The sequence below is a fragment of the Euprymna scolopes genome, chromosome 1 (assembly GCF_053919585.1).
Source record: "Euprymna scolopes isolate OS-2025 chromosome 1, ASM5391958v1, whole genome shotgun sequence".
Taxonomy (NCBI): Eukaryota; Metazoa; Mollusca; class Cephalopoda; order Sepiida; family Sepiolidae; genus Euprymna; species Euprymna scolopes.
Window position 1 is genome coordinate 184,098,406 of NC_136482.1, and position 16,286 is coordinate 184,114,691.

General features: G+C 40.2%; 1 protein-coding gene across 1 annotated transcript in view; it reads left to right on the forward strand.

Annotated features, from left to right (window-relative positions):
• The first annotated feature begins 6,551 nt into the window (after positions 1 to 6,551).
• The window catches only part of LOC145278202 (cell division cycle 7-related protein kinase-like), a 78,638-nt gene continuing 68,903 nt past the window's right edge, over positions 6,552 to 16,286 (forward strand). Inside the window, exon 1 of the mRNA XM_080130490.1 lies at positions 6,552 to 6,650. The gene's annotated coding sequence lies outside the window, so the exon portion shown is untranslated. The remainder of the gene's footprint in view (positions 6,651 to 16,286) is intronic.

Consider the following 16,286-nt stretch of genomic DNA (forward strand, 5'->3'; position numbering starts at 1 on the left):
TTTTTTTTTTTTTTTTTACACAGTGATCACCACTTATCAAGGTCCGGAAGCTACTCAGGGATAAGGGTTATTGCAAGTACATTACGTTAGTGTGGAGATTTGATGAAGTGTTTACTTAAGGGGGCGGTTCATTAGGAATTTGTTAACGTTGGACTTGAAGACATCCAAGTTGTAGTCAGGTGGGAAGCAGGCAAACGGAACAGAGTTGGTGTCAAGTGTCAGCTGAGATTGTCTACCTTTCTAGGTGAGTGTCAGCGTGGGTTCACAGAGGTAGTCCTGGGAGTTGACTTGGGTTCTGGAAGGACTGTGACATCTCCTGTCTTGGTAGCCGATGGTATGGACTTGTCGGTTCGAGTGGCCAACTTGGAATCTCTATTACGTGTCTTTCAGGATGCAAAATATGCTTTGGCCGGCCAGTTTGAGATTGGAGTGGATTTAATACCGATCAAGGGAATAATTGGGTTAGACCTGATTGAACACCTGGACTCATTGAAGCTGATCCCGTGTTTGAATGGATGGGCCTTTGCAACCCCGCCTGGATTGGTCCCGTTCGGAGCAGTGGACTCTTTTTTTTTGGAGGATAAGCCCCCCCCCCTCTGAGGCTACTCACCTCTCATTTAATTCGGTGATGGAACATACTCCCCAGGTCGATGCATCACATTTATGTTTTGTCCTTGAAACACAATCAACATACCTGGATCCCATGGCGGTGTGCTTTCCTGACAGTATGGTGCAAAGAGGACTAGAACAAATGTTTACGTTGGAATCTCTGGGGCTTCACAGTCAGGAGGACTTCTCTGATTACGATAAAGTGCATATGAAGCAGTTTGAGGAAACGGTAGAGCAATGGGATGGAAGCTATTATGTGGAGCTCCCCTGGCATCACGATAGATTAGCCAGAGTCCCCTCTAATCATGCAACTTCCTTGCATGTTTTAGACTGGGTGGCAGCAAACTTGACTAAAAGAAAAATATATGATGAATATTTGGAGGTGTTTTGTCAGCAACAGGAGGACGGTATAATTGAAGAGATTTTTGTCTCCCCTCAGGAGTTCGACAAATATTTGTGGATACCACATAGACCAATTTTCAAGTCGGACCCTACGGCAACAACCAGGATCAGACCAGTGTTCAACTGTAGTTTGAAGACAGGAGATGGATTATCACTGAACGAAGCAGCATATTCTGGCGTTAACTTAACAAGGGACATCTTGACGTTGTTGTTGGCCTTTAGAGCCAACAATTATGTGCTACTAGCAGACATTCGCCGAGCATTCCTAATGATTCGGCTTAAGCTGGAGGCAGATAGGAACCGGTTTTGCTTTTTTCTTAAGCAAGGAGATTGTTTGCGCTGCTTCCACTATACCACCTTGATATTCAGATTTACCTCAAGCCCATTTCTGTTGGGGTGCATCTTAAAATTGCATGCGGCAAAATACCGACAGGATGCTTGCCGCAGAATGATGGAGGACCGGTTTTATGTGGATAACCTTGTGGCATCCGTGGCAGACGCAAGTGAGCTTACTACATTATATTCCCTTGTTAGAGAGCGTTTGCTGGAAGGGGGCTTTGTTATCCAGTCATGCAACTCAAGCAGTCAGGCGCTCCGCACTAGGATGAAGGAGGATGGTACTCTAAGTATCCATGAAGAGGAGTGGGAAAGAGTACTGGGCTACCGATACTCCCCACATTCGGAAGAGTTGTACATCGCTCCGGTAAAGTGCAATCCTGACGTGACAACAAATAGAGGTGTTCTTTCCGAGTCAGCTAAGGTCTTCGATCCATTGTCCCTATGTCTCCCGGTTACTATCCGCAGTAGAGTGCTAATCAGGTCCATGTGGAAGAATGGTGCAGGTTGGGATGATCCACTCCAGCCAGCAATCTAGAGCGATTAGAGAGAGCTGGCCAGGGACCTTTCAGGATTGAGTGACTTCCGGTTTTTTGTGCAAGGCACTTATGGCAGGGCTACCTGGAGATATGTACCTGTTTTGCGATGTGTCCAAGGAAGCATATGGTTTTGCCATGCATATTGTGCAAAATGGTCGGTCATCCTTATTATTTGTGAAAGCTAAGGTGGCACCTATGAAGGACAAGACTTTGCCTGTGTTGGAACTAATGGCCATTTTCCTCGCCTTTAAGTGTCTCCCCACAATCCTGGACAATTGTGAAGGATTTGTTCCTGTGAAATTGTGTATAGCCATGGATGCACAGGTGGTCTTGTCCTGGATTTTATCTCAAACCATGGCTAGCAAAAATGTTTTTGCAAAAAATAGACTTAAAGACATTCTGCAGATGAATGTCGAGTTGGAGTCTCGCTATAGTGTGAAGACTCTTTTCAGATATGTTGATAGTACACTCAACCCGGCGGATTTGTTAACAAGAGGATTAACATTGAGAAAGTTCCAATCTAAAATGGAATTTTGGTGTCCAGGCCCTTCCTGGCTATGCGAAGGAATATCTCAATGGCCAAGACAGGATATGCCCTGTTTGAGTGAGATATGCCAGTGAATGACCCGCAGTTCAGCGAATTGTTCTTTGATCCATGATCAGGAGTACACTTCCGCCATACCTTTTCAGAGGTTTTCCTCATTCTCTGGTTTACTGACTGTTACTGCCTTGGTGTTTAAGTTCCTAGCCATCCGATTTAATCGACAATGGGACTACAACTCTAAGGCATCGATCTACCTTATGAAGACAGTGCAACGGCAAGAATTTCCCGTGGAAGTGGAGTACCTAAAGGAGCCGAGTGGTAAACCCATGCCAGTTAGGATTCGTGCTCTGGATCTTTTTCTGGACCCTGACGATTTGATTCGATCTCGGGGAAGAATCAACCAATCTTCCCACTTTAGTTATGAAGTTAAAAACCCCATTCTAATAGGGAAACATCTTCCTGTTACCAGACTCATCATTTTGGACTGTCACGAAAGATGTTGCCACCTTGGAACTGGGTCAACCCTAGTGGAGTTGAGGCGAAGCGGTTATTGGGTCCCGCAGGGTCGACAAGCTGTGAATAAGGTACTGGTTGTTTGTGCCAGATGTAAACGTTATAATTCAATGCCAGTGACGCTGAATGCTGCTGCTGCCCTGCCGTCGCACCGTACCCATTTCAGAGTCCCCTATCAACACACTGGGATTGATTTTACTGGCCATCTTTGGGTGAGTGACGGGAAACGAGATACGAAAATGTACTTGCTCCTATTCACTTGCTTGAATATCAGAGCAATACACATTGAAGTAGTTCCCGACATGAGCGTACCCTCTTTCTTCCAGGCCCTGGTTTGATTTACTAACCGATATGGCGTTTCCGAAACCCTTTATAGTGACAACGCGAAAACGTTTATAAAAAGTGGAAAGATTTTCGACCGTCTCTCTCTTTTTACGGACTATCAAAGAAAATACGGTCCTTGTAAGTTAAAACTTAAAACCATTCCCTTGTTCTTTCCTTGGTATGGAGGAACATGGGAGCGATGTATCAAGACCATGAAGAACTGCCTATTTAAGATTCTTGGCAGGGGTAGATTGGATTACTTTACCCTTCTGACAGTGTTATCTGATATTCAGAGGTCTGTTAATAACCGGCCTCTTACTTACCAGGTGTAAGCCGACAAAAATGCTACTCCAATTACCCCAATATGTTCCTTAAGCCCAATCAGAGCCCGGGCTATTGATACGACTGGATAGAGAGGATAGAACTACCTTGTTGCCACCCAGCAGGGAGAGGCTAATTCAAACCTTCGAACTTAGGGACCAATGCCTGACAGATTTCCACAAACTATGGTATGAAGAGTACCTGCTAGAGCTGGGAAGGAAGATTCCTGGTCGATCCCGACTCAGTACAAGAAACCGCCTCCAGAAGGATGATGTTGTTCTGATTAAGAGTCCTTTGAAACCCAGACCGCATCTTAGGAACTATTACTGAACTGATTCCAGGCCATGATGGTGTCGTTAGAGCAGCACGTGTTCAAAAAGGGGAGGGCTTGGAGGAAGTACATTCCCTGAAACATCTGTACCCCTTAGAGCTTTCTAGGACTCCTGATGGACCTCCTGTTGCGGAGGGAGGGGAGACGTTGGGTTCACCCCCTAGTTTTGAGGAGCAATGTCTGGCTGTGCAGCTCTCCGCAGCAAAATCAGAATATGATTGGGTGTGACTCGTGCGACGGTTGGTACCAAAAGTGGTATTGCCCAGAATGCGCACCCCTGAAAAAACAACGGGGTAGACCTAGCCTGCTGCCTGCTTAATTGATATCTGCACTGGTGGACTACTGCTAACATGATATATTGTACTAACAGTTGTTTTTTAATTAAATATTTTGGTGGTCTGTCATTTTGATGTAACTTTTTTCTTTTTCTTTTCTCTCTTCTACCTTTTGTTTTTTTTTCTCGTTTTTGTCGGGAGTGTGTGAGAAAATAAAAAAAAAATAAAAAAAGAAGATTGCTTACGTGGTGGCGCCGGCCTCGAGGGCGGAATTCTAATCTGAGTGGTTGAGAGGACGAGTCTCTTATAGACTTGGAGGAGTAGTGGGAGACACAATTCTTCTGTTATAAAAGAATTGTGTCTCTGACTAGTACCAGTAGTGTTAATCACTTACTGGTGAACGGTTGGCACAACTTAGTTACTCGCTGCTCGCCGTACTACAATACTTGTTACTCGACCCAGTAGGGGGGAGGGGTCGCATAGGGCATCCTTTGCAACCCCTCGGAGCTTACGCTATCACTGGGTAATCTACTTTACCCTCTAAATAGTTTTTTTTCCACAACCTTTCTGTAGCAATTTCGCATGTTTTCTTCTTCGTGCCAACATGGGAGGAATCTTTTGCTCTGTGGATTCCAACTGGAGAACTGTCTACTGCAAACCAGTCATCTCCCAAGACTTGTGTAGAACAACGAACCATCAGAAACTGTTTTGTCTACTGCAAACCAGTCACCTCCCAGGACTTGTGTAGAATAACGAACCCTCGGAAACTGTTCTGAAACTAAACATGGCTTACACTTCTAGACATAAAATTGGTTTAACGTGTGTGTATAAAATGGTTGACCACTACCCTAAAAAAGGGGACACTGAATAACTACAAAGTTTATTGTGATCAGACCAGTAAATATTTCCTGGTAGGGACGTTGCAGACGATTGGCAAGAAACCAACCTCTCCTTCTGAAGGAGCATGTAATACCTGGGAGGATAATCTACAAATACAGAATAAAAAAATACCTTCACTCTGATACTAACTGGAGAGTCTGTTTCAGGGTTATCTACCTGCCTGCTAGGTTAGGAGTGGCATTAATTTAATGTAGAGGAATCCAGCTCTGTACTGGTGCAATCTGATCAGATCTCAAGTGACTGTCGCCAAACCAATTATCTCCCTCGAAAGAGTAGATAATAATGCCTGATAGGAAAGCAAGACAAAACAGAACCATCTCTTACACCGATCCAATCATCAACCCTCTCCTTACTTGGGGTGCAAGACAGAAATCTTTGAGACAGGTTTACCCTGGGTTATGGCTTATATATTTAGTTTATTGCTCGTAAAGTTAAAATACATTGCAGTAATGAATACATAAAAGAATATACAATAAAATAACTAACAACAAACTTAGTCATGATGCCTTAAGAAAATTGTGGGGGATGGGTGGAATGTTTCTATTGTCTACGAAACTTGAGATTATTCTTAGTCAGTACCATTCACCACAATACAGCATTCACACCGTGGAGTTAATCCTATATAAAGACTTCCAAACGTTTTTAAAACATTTGAAAAAAGTTCAATGAACTCTTTTCACATCCCATATTTTGTCGATTAATAATAATAATAAAAAACAAGTGAAGCATGCATGGTCCCCCGTGAGTGCACAGTGAACGAGACATAAAAAAATGACTAAGTTCAGCATTTGCCCCCCCCTCCTCCCATTTAGCCCCAAAAGTCCCCAGGGGACGTCAAATCCTAGTGAAAATGAACAAACTGTGCAGTTTTAGACCTTAACATATGTAAATTTGACTTCTGCACCATGCAAAAAAAAAAAAGAAATGACTAAATCCATCATTTGTCCCCCCCCCATTTAGCCCCAAAAGTCCCCAAGGCCTTAACATATTTAAATTTGAGTTCAGCACCATGCAAAACTGCTAAATAGACATACACAGAAAATTTTGGATAAATATGGTAAAATATTCCCTAAAAAGGGAGTGTTTTTTTAAAAGAGGCCCCGAGTTATCGCGACAAACAAAATTATATAGAAATCAGTTAGTTACAACTTTTCAGAAAGTTTTATAAAAATCCAAGGCATCCTTTTTTTTTTTTTTTAATAAGCACAAAAGTGTCAATTTTAGCCATTTTAATCCGGAAGGTACCCCTAGGGGGACAACTGGAGTTTTTCCGGAAAATCCATTCTGTTACTTTTTTACTCATTTCATGTTTAATGTTTGTGCAAATTTGCAAAACATTCCAAGGCATAGTTATTGAGAAAAGTGCGGACAAAGGTGAATGTACAGGTTCACCTTCCTTTTGTCGGGGGAGGGGGGGGGGAACAAAAAATTAAATTTCAACCATAATAAGGAAGGGACGTAACTCATGTTGAACAGCTGATGAGGAAACAACAAAAATTGGCGCCATCTATAAAGTGATATAATTACTAATGCTGTTTCTTAGTAACTAAACACCGGTAAGACTGAAAATTCTTATTATATTCAATTTATGGAAGTTTTGTTGTCTTTTTTAATACTTATTGACTATTTATGTTTGTTCAAATATTTATTATTACAACTTCTTTCCTTACGATTCATTCAAGTTCAATGTTTTTTTTTTTTTTTTCAAATCAAATTACTTAAAATGTTTCCGGCGTAAAATGTGGCCTGTAAGGTGAATCATTTTTAGTTTTAAAATTCTTATGTTTTTGTTTTATGTAAAATATTATGTTTCCTTTTATTTTAAATGTCTATTTGATTTTTTTTTTTTTTTTTTTTTTCCGAATTAAAATCACTCAAGTAAGTTACATTACGAAACACGTGAAATCGTCTCTAAGAATTTCTTGTGTTTGTTTTGATTAAAAATGAAATAGGAATGATTTTTATATTATTATTTTTAACGAACTTGTTTAAAACGAAATATTTTAATTTTGGTAAACGCGAAATGAAAAAAAAAAACAAACCTTTTTTTAAAATTGAAACTTTAAAAGTCTTGTAAAAATATTGTTGCTAATCAGTGTTGTATTTGAAGTTTGAAATTGGTTTAAAACTAGTTGTTTATCAATTTTTAAATACAGAATTGTGCCACGTTTTAATTTCTGGCGGATCTTTACGAGAGTGCCCCCCCCCCCTTAAAAATTCATTTCTCTCTCCCTCCAATGTTTGGAACTTGTACAGTTTAATCAGGACATTAAAAAAATGAAAAAGTTTAAATTGTACGTATCCGTTATGGAATGAAGTTCTCCGAAAAAAAGTTTCACTTAATTCCATCAAGTAGATTTATTTATTTTGGTAAATGTTACCTTACGCCACAACAGAATGCCGACCACTCTAATTTGTTTTTTTAGGGGTATTCGAGGTCGCTGACAACGAATCTGATAATCAAACCCGCCGCAAATTTACCGTTTGCATGGTATGAACCCCTAGACCTTGGGACTATTTTGTGCCATTTCACCGCCTTCGGTAGTGTTTTTCTTACATATACGTTCGCGTACGAACGAGCGTAGTGGGGTGTCGTATTACATCGCGTAGGAATCTTTCAAATAAGAAAGTTACAAAAAAAATATTTTTTTTTTTTTTATTTATCAAAAAATAAAGTTTTCACGGGCGGTTTGCATGATTTTCGTTCTTTTTAGGGGAGGGGGTATTCCATTAACAGGTGCTTCAGTTTAATTAACCGTTTTTTCCGTAAGTAATGTGCCGACATTTACCATTTCACAAAAATTCTGTTTACATTGGGGAAGGGCGGTGGTGGTTGTTTTGGTAAACCGCTCGTAAAAACTTTTTTTTATATCAATTAAAAAGCATTAAAACTACGTAAGACCAAAAAAAAAAAGGTAAAACTATACAAACACCGTGACAGCGAATTAACCCTAACCCTAACCCTAACCCTAAACCTAACCCTAAACCCTAACCCTAACCCTGTCACGGTGTTTGTATAATAATACCAAAAAAAAAAAAAGAAATAAACCACATTTTTTTTTTAACTTAACTTTAAATGACTGCGTAAAGATTCCTACGCAATAAGACACCCCACTACGCCGGTTCGCACGTGAACGTATCATGCAAGAAAAACACTACCGAAGGCGGTGAAAATGGCACAAAATAGTTCCAAGGTCGAAGGGTTCATACCATGCAAACGGTAAATTTCCGGCGGGTTTGATTATCAGATTCGTCGTCAGCGACCTCGAATATCCCTAAAAAACAAATTAGAGTGGTCGGTGTTCTGTTATGGCGTAAGGTAACATTTACCCTTTTTTTATTTATTTTTTTTTTTTGAAGTATATCAACATTAACAATGCATAATGAATAAAAATGCACAAGACAAAATAACATTATAGATAGATCGGCAGACGGTACGTCTTGTAGGGAAAGATCGTCTCCCGGTCCTTTTATTTACAAAAGAAAAAGATTTCAAGACTGTCGCGCCCTCTAGTGGTAGTTCATTGAAGTGCAAGGGAGATAATCCTGTCCAATATATTACATCCCTTCAATCTTACTCTGGATCACGAACATAGTCTTCAAATTTTTTTGGTGGTCTCCGAATACGCCCTGACTTGCGAGAGGGTGGTGATGCCGATTTTTCTACCACTGCTGGAGTCTCTGCAACCTCTTCCATATGCCTGCTCTCAGGTATTAAACTTTCCTCAGGACTGTCGGGTGTGCTGGAAACTTCAGGTGTGCCGAAACTCTCAAGATTCTTTGCAGCATTATCTGCTTGTATCTCAGGCGTAAGTTCCACTGCTACTGGTGATGAGAGTTTCACAAGCTGGTCCACATGCCTCCTTACTAGCCCTCTACCGGTTTCCACTTCAAAATTCACTGCTCCCAACTGTCTGGTAATGGTACCTTCAATCCATCGCTGAGTAGATCCATAGTTACGCACAAACACAGGATCGGCTACTTTAAATTCACGGAGCGGCACCATTACCTTGCTCCCCCTTTCCATTTTATTTTTTACATCCATAGCCTTGTACATGTCTGGCTTTGCCAAATGAAACGCTGTTCGTAACTGCCGTTTGAACATCAGCTCGGCAGGAGAAACCCCAGTTGATGAGTTTGGAGTTATCCTATAAGTGAATAAAAATCGGTTCACCTTGGTTTCAAGTGTTGCCTTGCCGTCTGTATTCATCCTTTTAAGCGCTTCCTTGAAGGTGCGTACACTGCGTTCTGCTAGTCCATTCGAGGAAGGATGGTAAGGAGCTGTGAAAATGTGCTGAATTCCATTAGCATTCATGAATGCTTTGAATTCTTCACTTGTAAAACAGGGACCGTTGTCACTCACAATTAATACCGGTAGTCCATGAGTTGCGAAGATCCCTCTCAATTTTTCAATTGTGGTCATAGCAGAAGATGATTTTGTAATGCAAACTTCAGTCCACTTTGAATGAGCATCCACTACTATCAAAAACATGTGCCCCAAAAATGGACCCGCATAATCTAAGTGGACTCTCTCCCATGGTGAACTTGGATATTCCCAGCAATGAATGGGAGCCTTGCCGTGATTGCTTTGATAATGTATGCAGGTTCCACAAGCTTTACCGGCTCTCTCAATATCTGCATCAAGATTTGGCCACCACACATAGCTGCGAGCAAGGGCCTTCATTCGCACGATCCCTATGTGTGTCTGATGTAATTGCTGCAACACTTTTGTTCTGAGTATAGCCGGAATCACTACTCTACTCCCCCATAATACGGTACCATCTTCACATGTCAACTCTGTCCGTTTGTTGAAGTAGGGCTTCATTGCCGTGTCTGGAATGCACCTACTCCAGCCATTCAGGATGTATTCGTACACCCGACTCAAAGTAGGGTCTCTTCTTGTCTCCAATCTTACTGCCGCCACAGTCACTGGAGCATCAACCAAGTTCATCATGTGTATCCTGTTAGAATTAGGTGCGACATCTTGCTCCTGCACACTGATTGGAAGACGACTGAGGCAATCTGCATTTCCATTAAGGGACCCGGCACGATACTCCAACCTGTAATTATAGGCAGCCAGAAATATGGCCCAGCGTTGAACTCTGGCAGCAGCAAGAGAAGGGATCGGCTTGTTTTCAGCAAACAACCCCAATAACGGTTTGTGGTCAGTGAACACCATAAAATTATTCCCATACAGATATTGGTGCAACTTTTTTACCGCAAAGACTAGGGCCAGCCCCTCCTTCTCAATGTGCGCATAATTCCGTTCTGCCTCAGACAGCGTTCGTGATACGTAGCATACTGGTTTCTCCCTTCCATCTTCCATTTTGTGAGCCATTACAGCTCCCAGTCCATAGGGAGAAGCATCTACTTGCACCAGAATAGGTCTAGATGGATCAAAATGAGTTAAAAGAGGTGCAGAACACAGCATTTTCTTTGTTTCTTCAAAAGCCCTGGTTTGTTCAGCACCCCATACCCAGGGAGCACCCTTCCTCATTAAGTTGTGAAGCGGTTCAAGTATAGTTGATAAGTTTGGCAAATGACTATGATAATAGTTAAGTGCCCCTAGGTAGGCTCTTAATTCTGTGATGTTTTGCGGTCGAGGTGCCTCTGTCATGGCGGCTACTTTGTCTGGAAGAGGCGCTATGCCTTCCTTACTAATTCTGAAACCCAGATATGTCACTTCAGGAAGGAGAAACTTGCACTTACTTCTCTTTAATTTTAATCCGGCCTTATCTAGAGCAGCAAATGCACTGTATAAATTCTTCAGATGACTACTGTCATCACTACCTGAAACCAGGATGTCATCCACACGCACCTTGCAAAAAGGAATGTTCTTCAATCTTTTGTCCATCTCCCTTTGAAAAATCCCTGTAGCACTGTGTACCCCAAATTGTAGTCTGGTGGGCTGGTATAATCCTTGGTGAGTGTTTACTGTTAGCAGTTCCTGGGTTTCTGCATCCAATTCCAGCTGCTGATAGGCATGGCTCAAGTCGAGCTTGCTAAATTTTTGACCCCCTTTCAAAGTAGCAAATATATCTTCTGTCCGAGGAAGAGGGTAATAGTCACATGGTGATGCCCGGTTTACTGTTTGTTTGTAATCTCCACAGATCCGGATGCCTTCATTATTATTTTTGGCAACCGGTACAATGGGGGCAGCACACCTAGAGTATTCCACTCTTTTGTAAATTCCCTGGTTTTCCAGGCGATCTAGCTCCTTTTCCACATCCGCTTTTATGGCATAAGGTACTGGTCTTGCCCGACAAAATTTGGGACTCACCGTTTTATCAATGGGTATTTTGACCTTAAAATCCTTTAAACACCCCATTTCTTCACTGAACAGCGAATCAAATTCTTTTAAAAGCCTTTCCAACCTCGAAGGGGAATCTTCCTGGTATAAAGGAAACATGCTTCTCCAATCCAGCTTTACCTTATTCAACCAGTTGCGGCCAAGAAGTGTCGGTACATTACCTTTCACCACCAGCAAAGGTAGTCGATGCTTTAACCCTTCCTGGATTACTTCCACGTCTGTGGTCCCATGTGGTTTCACTAATTCACCAGTGTACGTTCTCAACTTGACATGGCTTTCCTTTAGATCACGAACTTGGCCAATTTTATTGAATTTTTCTAGGCTCATTACTGTGCATGCAGCTCCAGTGTCCACTTCCATGACCACTTTCTCTTGATTAATTAGCAGTTCCACTAATACTGGTGGTGTCCGCAGGTTAGCAACTGTGTGCAAGTCTAGCCTTTCCATATTTATTTCCATTTCTTCACAACAATTTTCCTCCACATTGTTCACCATCCTGCTTTCCTTACCTCGTTTTTCGGAGTTAGGAGGCCTGCTCTCTTCTTGCCTACACTTCCGACGAGTATGCCCTATTCGCCTGCATTTAAAACATTCCTTGTTTTTAAACTGGCACTTGTCCGCTTGGTGGCCAGTGCTTCCACAACGATAACACTCTCGTTTTAATGGTAACCTGTGTACGGACGTTTCACTTCCACTCGTCTGTGCTCCCAACATCAATGTGGAATATCTCCTTGCCAATTCCATAGACACTGCTATTTCAATGGCCTTGTGCAAAGTTAGCATTCTTTCGCCCAGCAAGCGCTCCTGTATCTTCTCATCTTTCACTCCCACAACCAAACGATCACGTATGTGTTCATTTACTTTTTCTTCAAAGTTGCAATGTTCCAACATTTTTCTCAGTGTGGCCACATATTCACTAATGGACTCACCTTCTTGTTTGTCTCTCGTGTTGAATAAGAAACGTTCATGTATCTCGTTGGGGGCCAGCCTGATGTGCCTCTCCATCAGAATACATAGTTCTTCAAATGTTTTCTGCTCTGGCCTGTTTTCGGCTAAACCCCTGAGAATAGCATAATTTTTTGCCCCAATAACCGACAAAAATATAGCACGTTTCTTACCTTCATTCAACACATCATTGGCAGTAAAAAAAAACTTTACTCTCTCAATATAGTGCGACCATTCTTCTTCCGCACTATTCCATTCTCCAATGGTGCCTAATAAAGCCATTTTTATCCGCTACTCGGCAACTTTTCCTCGTTCGATTTGTTGTGGGTGTTCGCTTTTAATTTTAAATTGTCTTGTTACTCCTCCGCATTATTCGTTCTTCGTCGCCAATTGAAGTATATCAACATTAACAATGCATAATGAATAAAAATGCACAAGACAAAATAACATTACAGATAGATCGGCAGACGGTACGTCTCGTAGGGAAAGATCGTCTCCCGGTCCTTTTATTTACAAAAGAAAAAGATTTCCAGACTGTCGCGCCCTCTAGTGGTTGTTCATTGAAGTGCAAGGGAGATAATCCTGTCCAATATATTACATTTTTATTTCCAGCGAAAAAACAATTTGTCATGATACCGAGCAAAAGGTTCGATTTTTAGGAAGAAAAGCTAGTAATAAAGATGGGGAGGGAGTGTCGGCGCTTTAACTGGAGTTATCTCCCCGTGACGTTTCTAAAAATACAAACAAAATTTTTTTAAAATCCAAAATGTCTACCTTCAACGTGCTGTCATAAATAACGGATACTTGTACAGTTTAGTTAAGACATTTTAAAACATGAAAATATTGAAAAAAGGTTATATTGCACGTATCCGTTATGAAACGAAGTTCTGTTACTTTGTCGTATCATAAAATGAGCGTTTGTTGTATATTGGTTGAAACTGGAATGGAGATGATATATTAAAACGTGTCTATTTATAAAGGATTGAGTGTTTAATTATCTTAGACAATGTCGTGTGTGTGATCTCTAGTGGTCTTTCTATTACATATGTTCATATGCTGTTAAGTGTGAATATGTGTGTGACATGTCATTTGAACATACCTTCTGCCATTTTGTTGGTCAATCTGGAAATTCTCGTCTGGGAGGGAGACTTGATACTTGTTTTTGGGGACGAAGATTTATTTCACTCCGAGACAAGAAATTGGTTCTATAGTTTTTTATTCACCTTCCAGTTTGTTCACAGAAGAAAGGAAAGTGAATTTGGCCTGTGGTTTCTTCTCCTAGGTCTTATTTCTACCACGTCAGCACTCGTTCCCCACCCCCAGCAAAGGGGAGGAGACAACGGCGAAGCCGTCTGCTCTCGTCCAAGTCGTAACCAAATTTCCTGGATTCAGCTAACCTGATCACATGACTCACACGCAATCCAATCAGCTGATCTTAACTTCCAATCAACGTGTCTACACTATAATTCACACACACTCTCTCTCTCTCTCCCTCTATCCATTCTCTAACATTCCTTTCCCCATTATTTATAAAAATGTATGACGAAGACATACATTTTTTTACCACCCACTTTTACTAAGGGAATCCTAAGCTCACCCCACTGGCAAAAGAACTGTCATACCATTATTCAATAAATCATAAATCAAATAAATAAAATTACATCCACAAATAATACCATTTGGCGCAAATCCTTGCGCCCTCGAAGGTCAACAACTCTGTGACCCCATGGCCTCCATCTCGCATCTTAGGATCATGCAGAGATCACTATATCTCTTGTCACGCTATAACGCGTTTCCACAAGCACATGCCTCATACGAGATAAAAGATTTTTCTTATAATATTACGAGAGCATTTTCCTATGTCTCCCGCCGAATTATGCATCCGGAGAAAAATCCCACGAAAAAACGACACACAAAAAAAAAATTCTACAACCATTTCGAAAATTAGAATAAATATTGACTGAACCTTTGACTCTTCCAAACTTAAGAACTAGTTGACCCCTTATTCAACCCAGTATTGTATCTTTTTTTTTCCTACACTGCTTAAATCTTATTTCATTCTCTTTTTTAACATTTTATCGTTATTATTACTACTATTATTAATTAACAACATGTTCTTACTTATAAATTAATCATTATCTCAATAAACCCCACAAGGCAAAAATTCACTCCTCCTCCATTCGGCGAATAAAAATACATGTCCAAGAACAAGAAAAAAACCTGCACAATTCTGATGCGAGAAAACCTCAGTCGCATGAAAATATAAATTAAAAAAAAAAATTCTCATAATCATTCACAAAGTCTCATCTCACCAATAAAAAGTTACAAATAACAAAACATAAAGTCGTGGAAACCCAAAATTGTCCATGTCAGCAAATTCTTAGGTCGGTGACATCACCCTTACCACCTCACAGAATCTCAAAAATAAAAAATAAAAAATCACAGTCGTTTACAAAAAATACATAGACAGACATTTACAATTAAAATACATAGTCGTTTCCAAAAACAAAAAAAACGACTCACTGATAACTTTCAGACAATCCTCCATAAAACAAAATTCAACACAAAATAACAATCGATGGAAACTAAAATTGTCCATGTCACCCAACATGAAAAAGAAAAAAAAAATATCACCTTTTACTTATCGGAGTGATTTTTATTATGGCCTCTTCTGCCACTTACGCCACGTCAGGGGAACTCAATCTGCTCCTTGACGCTGGATAGAAATATATTTCGCTCCGCTATATTGGAAAAACCTTTTTTCCAGGTCGGTAACCGCGACTGCCTTTCAAGGCATATAGCTCAGTGAAAAATATCGGGACTTCTACCCATGGATTTTTCCATGTTGATCCTACTCAAAATCACAGAATCCCATCACTCAAAGACAATACTTGTGTTTTTTTTCTTAATTTAAAAAAACATACATTTTAACATTTCATTAAACAGTTTACATACATTGAATAACATTTTTCCACACCAGAAAAAAAATTCCTACGAAAAAACCCGTACAATTAGAGAAAAAACAATTTCACAGCAGAAAATGTCCCTTGATTCTTAACTGTTGTGGTGGCACACATTCATTTGCATATGTGGATAGTAATTACACATAAATAGGAAGACTCAGTTAGTCTGGGTGTGTGTTCACTAGAAGCCACTGAAGGCCACCGAGAGCAGATATGTTCTCCATTATTTGACACCATTATGTAAATATCCTGTAAATATACCTTTTCCTAATACGCTTCTTATTTGATCTACCTTTGTTTGTTTGAGTCGTCATTTGTATTGCTTTCTACGTTATTTGTTTCAACCTGCAAACTTAACAGTGACGACGAGGATGAACGTCCAATATAACAGTTTGACGAAGAAATGGAAAGAACTCACTAAAAAAAAAAAAAAGTACAACGCAACGGTTGACCTTTCTAAGGAATACAAGTTTTGACGAACGAAATAGTCGTAAAAACGGATTTTACGCTAAAAAGAAGTTCAACTCAAGCGGAAAAAATGAATAATTCAGCGAACATTGGAAAACTGTAAAATATTTTCCTTGCAAAGTACAACACTAAAAGAAAGAAACGGTTGTTTCCCAAATTCCAAGAACAAAAACTACATTCAGGTTAAAAAAAAAAAAAAAGTAACCTCGATTAATAGTATTTTATTTACTAAAATACTAGTTGGAAAAAGAGACAAACCAAAACCTTTAATTGCAGTCTCAAAGAAAAAAAAAACTCGAACATGGCAAAAAAAAAAAAAGAAAAGGCGACGATTTATGCCGTTTCCCATGGAATCCATCTTAAAAAAATAACAAACTGTAAAAGTGAATTTTTGTAAAACGACAAACAGATTCGTATTACTAAATTACGAAGAACAGATTCGTATTACTTAATTACAAGGAAGTAACATACGAAGAAAAAAAAAAGTTCACCAGTGGATTTCCTAA